We start from the raw sequence: 7,525 nt of genomic DNA on the forward strand, positions 1-7,525 counted from the left end.
AAAGGGAAGGAAAACAGGATAAATGACTGAATCTTTTTATGATTTGTTACAATTATAACTTCTGTGTGTTCTTTGGGTAAACTACTATGATTACAGGAGCCATATGGTTATTAAACCAAAACAAAAATCTACACTGATGCAAATCTTGCTATAGTCCTTTTTTGCTCATAGCTTTTAAAAAATCAAAGTTGTATTTTGTCTCATAGCCTCATGTTAGCCTTTATTTCTTAAAACTGTACTGAAGGTAAGCTGCTGATGAGATTATGGGTTTCTCCTATGAGTCCCTGAAGAAAATTAACCCTGAAAAACATCATAAACTGTGGTTTGTTTTAGCACCTCTTGCCATCAGCTTTTCTATGATGAACACTTGCAATGAACCTCTTTACACTATTGAAGAAACCTTGTAGAGTCTAATTGACTTTCAAGAGAAACGAGTCATCAGACTTTTTTTCTCCTGTGTATTACAGTGGGCATGACATGACAGTTAACATCTTCAATACTGTAATAAAATCCAAGGCTATTGCCATCACTGAGCCACATCAGTTTTGATGGATGTGAAGAAACTGTAAAGACACAGAGATGTATGGCAAAATTCGGACAACAAAAAAAAAAAAAAAAAAAAAAAAAAAAGCATTTTTGGAGGTAAACAGGAACTAATTGTATGTTTAAAGACACAAAATAGCTCAAAAGCTATTCGGATTTTTACCAACTAAGAGCTGTATGGCTTTTATCCTGCATGCCGGGCTTTGCTTAAATAATATTTTAAAATGGAGGATATTGGATTGAATACTTTGAAGTTTCTTACATGTTATAACATTTCATAGTAATTCAGAAACATACCAAGCCTTAAGATTATTTCATGTTAGAAACATTAAACAGGCAAAGAGCCTTGCATCAGGAAAATTTCCACACATCTATGAATCAGTGAGTGTATAAAGAAAATGTAACTTTGCTTCTCTTATAGACTATGTCTCAGAAAAATGTAGGGATCTATTAACTGAACCATATTAAATTGTCCCTTTCTGTTGGGTCAAAGTTTGGTCAAATATAGACAAATTTTGTATGAATTGAGTCAACATCATTATTTTTAGTTGATGTGTTACTAACATATGCAAGTCATTAGACTTTATTTTCATTGATTTTTATTTTCTGGAAAATAGAAATTCGGTAATCAAGTCCTTACCACAGAAAGGGGTACAACATTCTAGTGAAATATTTTAAGATCCTTAGAAATATAGTTATAATATCAATACTATGTCGTTGGAGGGTTGGAGGGTTGTGAAAAACAAACAAACAAAAAAATGGAGTCTTCACTGCTTGATGGAGGCTTTTGATTCAGTATTGGAATTCTTTATACAGTAGTTATCCCCTTTCTGTATGCATTGGGATAAAGCTTTCCTGGGTATAGAACCTACTCAGCCTGCAAGATTCCATCCCAGAGCAATTGATCTTTGCCTCTCTACCAAGATCAGCTAAAACTGGAACCTAGTATTAACTGCCTTTCAATCAAATTTTTAGGACACTCAGAGCCAACTTCTTAGCAGTGATATGCTGTGGTTACCTTTTTCCAAGATTAGATATACAGTACTAACAATGAATTAGGCTACATTTGAGAGAGAATTAAGTGTATTATTCACTGGAGGATATGGGTAACCCCTGTTGTTGAGTCTCCATGGTTTCTGCCAGCAGCCTACCAGAAGCTAGGGGCAGGGCGGTGGAAATCTGCAGGCCCATAGCTGATTCCAATGGGCTTTATGTGCAGGCTGGCAGATGTGGAGTATTTTAATTTTTCTGAAGATGAGAGAACCCAGGTAGAAGTTTAGGTTTATGAACAAATATGTATTGCTTCAGAGTCCAGGTAAATTCAGGGTATAGGCTATAAAACACAAATGAAAATATAGTCTGTAACTTTTTTTAAAAAGTTGGGAAAGCTTATTAAGATTTATTATAGGTCCCAAATTTTGTAGTCCCTAAGCTTAACGACAGATGGTGGTGTAACTCCACCAATTTCGCAGTATTTCCATTCAGTCTGATGTAACATAGATTACCCTTGATTTGACTTCGGTGAAATTAGAATTTTCTCTTTTCCCTAAATATGTCAGGGAGGAGAATGGGGAAAAGTCGTCTAAAAAGAATCTGCTTATTTGCTCATCTTCAGAAAACTGTAGTGGATGTGAAAACACAGCAAACTGATATGTGACTTTTTTCTGTGTGAAAGGAAAAATATTTTACTTTGCATTTAAAACTTTAGTTGCAAGCTATTTGAAGTGAGTAACAATTTTGAAGTTGTTATTTATAACAGGAAAAAATAATTTAAAAACACCCTCTTTCCTCTCTCCCAGCGATTTCTCCAAGTCAGTTGAAATTTAAGTACAAGTCACAATTACACAGATAAAACGGCTCTGAAAGAGAAAAATGTAGTTGTTGCTTGAAAGTTTTGGAAAAAACAGACTTAAGTGTGTGAGAAATTATATTTTTATTAAAAAATAACTGAAAATCAAAGAGGTTCACCGGGAGAAGCAGTAAACTAACATTTCTAATTTGTCATTCGCGTACGTCGCTTTCCTTCATCTTGGCTATACTTAAGTCTCATTTGTGGTGTTTTATTTCGCGCAAGATGCGCTGACAGAGACCATTTCAAACGAATTTATCTTGTACTAGCACCGTACTAGAGCAGTGTCTCAGATTTTGTTGATTTGTGGTTTCGTCGTAAAATAAACTTGAAATCAAATAAACTTTCCCGAGGAAGCTTTGATGTCCACTTGGTGAAACTCTTCATTCACCCAGTTGTCCCATTGAACTTTCTTCTGGAACCTCTTTAAATGACTTTTGCAGATCCACGTGCTGCAAAGGAGACCTGAACAGTGGCTATGACCCTCCGCGGCGACTACAGGGACAGAATTTGGCTTTCCTTCTCTTTCCAATATGCAGCGTTTCGTTTAAAGGCTGCCTTGATCCAGTGGGCTGACCAGTGACTTGTGCAAAAGAAAACTATTCGATCGCTGTTTGCCCTTTCAGCGTTTTCCTCGGCTGCGGAAACCCGGTTTTCCTATTATTATACTTCAACTTTTTTGGGGGTCTGCTGGCACAGAGCGCTAAACCCCGGCCAGTTCCAGCAGCAGCCGAGGCGAACAAAGCCTGCAGTGTTCGGGGCCATGGTGGGGCGGGAGTGGTGGACGAGTTCAAGGAATTGCAAATAAATATATTTTATGACCACCCATCAACAAACTACGTGCCACCGTGGCGGCCCCTGGTAGCCGGGCCGTGTCTGCAGTGTAGCCAGAGGCGGGGGCTGAAAAAGAGGCGGCCGGAGAGGCGAAGCGAGCTGCGAGCCCCGGACCTGAACTTTCACCTCTCGAACCCGGGCCCAGCCCATTGGCTGCAGCCGAGGGGTCCACCAAGGGCAGTGGCTCGTGTCAGGACCTGTTTTCCCAACTCCCTGAACAGCTTCCCCGCGGGATGGGTTGGTGGCCTGGGGCATGGCAGCAGGCGAGGAGGAGATAGTGGGGGCGAAGTTGAGCGGCGGCACTGGGGAGCTGCGGGCTCAGTCTCACTGAGAATGAGGCCCCGGAAAGGTACGCGCCCACTCTACAAATATATGCACCTCCGACTGAGATGTCCTTTCGCATCTCTTGGTTATCTGTACTCGCCAGAAAGGAAAGTTAGAGGCTGCGAATTTCACCAAAACGTTTCTTTGTGTACAGAAAAGTGAAAGGCTAACTAAACTCGTTCCTCTCCACGTGTTGAGACCCGAACCCTCCTTCTCCTCGTTGGGAACTTGATCTTCCAAGTGGCCCAAGCTATTTTACAATAAACCTTTCCCGCTCACTACTCGGTACACCTGGAGAGAAAGGGAAGTCAGTGGGGTCGATGTACGCGGGGAAGGAAGAAGAAAGAGAAGTGAGAAGCTGTCCACGTTTTGATTGTTCTGTTCCCTTCATTTACAACCCCCCTGGAAAGGTACATCCCCAGCTTTCCAAGGATTTCCACGTCGTTTACTCTTCTCTCTTCCAAAATAGTTTCAAGTTAATTCAGAATCCGTTTTTATTGAGGTTTCCTAGTGAAGCATAAACGCAGATTACTTAACATAAAATTATCCCACCTTTCAAAAGGGCGAGGTAGGGCCATTTGGGGCTGGCGTTTTCTAATGATAATGACCGCTCCTCCTTCTCTCTCTGCTCCCACTTTTAAAAGATTCGGATTATTTGTCCACTGTTCAGCTTGCATTTCAGAAAAAGACGATTTAAAAAAGAGTGAGAACACAGTCTGTAGGCACAGCACTTGAGGACTGCCGGAGTTGAAAAGCTCAAGGAAAGAACCGCAATTCAAAGCCCAACTCTACCTCGTTCCTCTTCCTCCTGGCAGGGGCCGTCTTCCCAGGGCCAGCCCCATGGCTTATTGACTTAATTGGTTCCACTAAAAAAACCCTGACGGTGTGTTTACCGACTTGGGTGCCAGGGCTGCTTCCTCCCTAGGAGAGCCGCGGGTTCTGAAGGAAAGGGTTGGTGCCAAGTGTGTGTGTGAGCTCGCGGCTGCCCTTTAGAGAAAGGGCGCGCTGCTCTTTGAGGAAAGGAAAGATTCAAAGGCACAAGTTAGTGCGGTTCGCCCGTCTCCCCAACCACCACCACTCCCTCTTCTGCCACCGGAGGGGTTCAAGTTAGCCGTTCTTTCCCCAGGGAGGAGGGCCGGGAAGCAGCCGGGGCCAGGCTCTGTTCACCACGGCCTATTGGCCGCAGCTATTTGGAGGAAAGTTTCAGCGCCTCTCGGAACGCCACGCTTTGCGACTGACTTGCGAGCAAAGCGGCGGTCTCAGGCTGCGGCGCGCGGAGGAGGCGGTCGGCGAAGGGTCGCGCGGCCCCGGGGCAGGGGAGGGAGCGGCTGGAGAAGGCGGGGAGGGAGCGCCGGCCCCTCTCTGGGCTGGGCTGGGGCTCCGGAGGAAGCCCCTCGCCAGGATTCCGGTCGCGCGTCCCCTCCGTGGCCCGCCCTGTCCTCCCTCGGCCTTTCCCCTGTCACCCCCCTGGGTCCCGCGCGGGCCGGCCAGCCGCGTCACACTCGGCGAATAGGAGCCGGGACCCAGAGCTGGAGGCTGGGCCCGCGCATCCCCTCGCGGGCGCCTAGGCTTTGAAGTGCACGCAGAGCAGGCTCTGGCCGTTTCTTCTTTCCTTTCTTTCCGGTTACTTTTGCTCCCTCAGTCCCTCAGTCACTGATAGGACCCGTCTCGAAAACCTCGGACTCTCTAAGTCCCAGTTCGTCGGCCCCTTCCTTCCAAGCCGCGCCCCGGTGACCTGGGCTGCGCGACCACGAGGAAGCCCGAGAACTCCTTGGCCCAAGTGAGACAGGAACCAGGGCAACAATGAAGAGAAAGACACTCGGCCTCTCTCCGCCCCAGGCCGCAGAGGCGCACACCATGAAAAGAAAGGCCAACCACCGCTTTAACGCACGCTCGGGTCTCCCTTTCCGACTACCATGTACTTTAACTCCCTGCCACCGAGGGCTTTGGATCCCTTCGAGGCTTTCTGCACTTCAAGTGGAATCCCCTGTTTCATTTGCCAGCAGCTCCGTCTGCTGAGAGGACGTACTTTGGGGACTGCCAAGAAGCAGCAGACACAACTCGGTTTTGCCAATACAGCATACGGTTTTGTTCTCGCCTCCCTCCCCACCCCCTTCCCTGACTCGCCGTCTGGGGCGAGCGGGAGAAGGCGGAGCAAGAGGTGGGGAGAGAGTGGGGGTGGGGGAAGATCTGGCACAGCACAAACAAGTTCTCCAGCGGGTTGTTTACATAGCAGGTGGACCTGACGTCAGCCAGGAGGCTCCGCTGCAAATCCGAACAATATTCTGCTCCGCGTTTCCCCCTCCTTAAAGAAGTTAGGGAACGGGGGGAGATAAGTGGACGGGGGAGAAAGGCATCCTAACCAGCTGGTTCCAAACCTCTTTTTGTATCAACGACAGTAACAACGCAAAGTAAAACAAAACAAACAAGTGGCCCGGCAGTACTTCAGAATCCTCTGCGGCGTCCTGTCCCCCACCCTGCCCCTCCGAGGAGAGGCAGCCCCGTGCGCAGTGTGTGTACAGTTCGCATTGCCAACAACACCCGCGCGCGGCCGGGTGCGCGCGCCTGCCAGCGCACACTCACACACATAGACACACAGACACACACACAGACACACACACACACACACACACACAGACAGATCCGGGTGGGGGGAGCGGCTGCGCGAGACAGCGCGAGCCTCCGAGAAAGCGCGAGACACACCGGCGCGTGCAGCTCCGCGGCCGCCGCTTCGCCCCAGCTCTAGCCCCGCGCGACCCGTAGCCCGCCCCGGTTATTTATGCGGCGGCCGCGTCCGCCGGCTGCGGCTTCCTCGCCCCCCCTCCCCGGGCGCGCCCCCCACTCGCGGCAGCAGCTGCCCGGACTCGCGCGTGGGTGTGTTGTTTGGGGGCTTCTGCCTTGCCGCCGCGGGTGCCACCTCCTGGGACGCTGCCCACGGCGTCCCCGGTCGCGGTAAGTTTCTTGGCCCTCACTCTGGCGCGCTGCACCTCCGCACCCCACCCTGTCCCAGCCACCTCCACGCCGGGCCGGGCTGCGACTTTACTCTGCTCCGCGCTCCTCCCGTGGTGGCGACAAAGTTTCGCCCCAAAGGCAGCGCCCTGCTTGCCGGGGCGAGTGTGACATGTGTCAAATTTGGGCTCGGCGTTGGGGTCGCATTCCGGACCCAGCATCACCACTTGTTGTTCTTTTTAATTTTGCTTTGTGATAGGGGAAAAGGGGGTGGAGAGGGGAGACTTGCTGTTGGCTCTCGGATGATTTTTAGTTTGGAATATGCAAAATGTTGCTTCGTCCGGAGAGACCGCGGCTGGAGGAGAATGTGTGTCGAAACACCAGATGTGTGTTTGTTTACTCTCTTCTTTTTAATTGTTTGTTGTCTTTTCCCCTTCTTCCCCGCACCCTCCCCCACCCAACCTCGGGAGGAGAAACAACAGTAAAAACATCTGGCGGTTAGAAGCTCACACTTTATTGATCCCACTGCTGACCTTTATTTACTCAGTTGGGCAAGTGCACGCTTCTCGCGTCTAAGTTGGGTACTTCAGCGTTCATCTCAGAAGTACTTCTCCGGGAAGGAGAGAGACGGAAAGGGGACACTCCCGTTTCTGGACTCAAGAAACTCTTGGGCCCTACTGACGCTTCGGGATAATCGTGCATGGGGATAACTGCTGCCCCTGATCGCGCTCCTTTCCCTGTCCACGCATTAGCACGACCCACTTCCCCCGGGGTCTGGCCTGGTTTTACTTTTATTTCGCTTTGGAGAGGTCTCCTGGCTGTTTGTGGGTGGGTTTGGGGTGAAATCGCACCTCGCGGCACTTCGGGGAGGGGACGTGGGAGGAGCGCAGACACCTTTCGGAGATAGGGAGGGTTTCTCACTTGGCTGTTACCTGGAAGTCCACAGTGGCCCTGGCGGGCGGGCGGGCACAGCGCGGGTCGGAACGCTCTTCGCGCTCGCGGCGGCGCACGTGCGGCGGCGGCGGC

At 49.4% G+C, this 7,525-nt stretch overlaps 1 protein-coding gene across 1 annotated transcript in view; it reads left to right on the top strand.

The window, feature by feature from the left end:
* The first annotated feature begins 6,081 nt into the window (after nt 1-6,081).
* Nucleotides 6,082-7,525, top strand: part of FOXP2 (forkhead box P2) — a 633,254-nt gene continuing 631,810 nt past the window's right edge. The window contains exon 1 of the mRNA XM_017864605.1: nt 6,082-6,502. The gene's annotated coding sequence lies outside the window, so the exon portion shown is untranslated. The remainder of the gene's footprint in view (nt 6,503-7,525) is intronic.

The sequence above is a fragment of the Rhinopithecus bieti genome, unplaced genomic scaffold (assembly GCF_001698545.2).
Source record: "Rhinopithecus bieti isolate Rb0 unplaced genomic scaffold, ASM169854v2 scaffold_75173, whole genome shotgun sequence".
In the NCBI taxonomy this organism is placed as follows: Eukaryota; Metazoa; Chordata; class Mammalia; order Primates; family Cercopithecidae; genus Rhinopithecus; species Rhinopithecus bieti.